Source organism: Fulmarus glacialis, unplaced genomic scaffold (assembly GCF_000690835.1).
Source record: "Fulmarus glacialis isolate BGI_N327 unplaced genomic scaffold, ASM69083v1 scaffold17888, whole genome shotgun sequence".
Classification (NCBI taxonomy): domain Eukaryota; kingdom Metazoa; phylum Chordata; class Aves; order Procellariiformes; family Procellariidae; genus Fulmarus; species Fulmarus glacialis.
In genome coordinates this window covers 2,857-3,426 of record NW_009229134.1, presented here as the reverse complement: position 1 = coordinate 3,426, position 570 = coordinate 2,857, and the positions used below count along the sequence as shown (strand labels likewise).

At 65.1% G+C, this 570-nt stretch overlaps 1 protein-coding gene across 1 annotated transcript in view; it reads left to right on the top strand.

The window, feature by feature from the left end:
* The window catches only part of PCSK7 (proprotein convertase subtilisin/kexin type 7), a gene marked incomplete at its 5' end in the record, with an annotated part of 15,162 nt that overhangs the window by 12,748 nt on the left and 1,844 nt on the right, over window positions 1-570 (top strand). The gene's annotated exons all lie outside the window — the stretch shown is intronic.

Below are 570 nucleotides of genomic sequence, written 5' to 3'. Positions count from 1 at the left end.
GAGGGTGGGGTGTCGGGGAGCCCGCGGGGCAGTGGCACAATTTGTGTAGGCAGCAGCTGGGCCCGCTTGTGAAATGAGGATCCGGCTGCAGGCAAGAGGCTGCTGGTAAATGAGAGGGCAGGGCGGGGTGCCTGGGCCCCCTCCTTGTGAGCAGAGGAAAGCGTGGGTTTGTATCGTCTTCCGGCTCTGGGACGTGCTGGGAGGTGCCCGGGAGTCAGCTTTCCCACTGCTAATGCCGCTGTTGCCTTTCACCCCTCCTTCCTCACCACCTCCTCCTCACCCCTTTCTCACCATCCTTTCCGTCCTGCCTGGTCCTGGCTGAACTCAGGGAGGGAACAGAGGGCGCAGCTGCGGGCAGGGGACAGCCAGTACCAGGTGCCTCCTGCGCCTCTGGTCCGGGAGGACCTGACTTCTGGCTCTCGTCAAGCTGCCCGAGCACGATGCGGGGTGCCCGGGAGAAAGTGTGCCAGGACACCTTTACCTCTGCTAGCTGGGGAGGTGTGTGGGTGGCTCGGCTCGGGCAGACAAGGAGGCTCCTCGCCGAGCGTGGACCAGGGCCAGGCCTCCGAG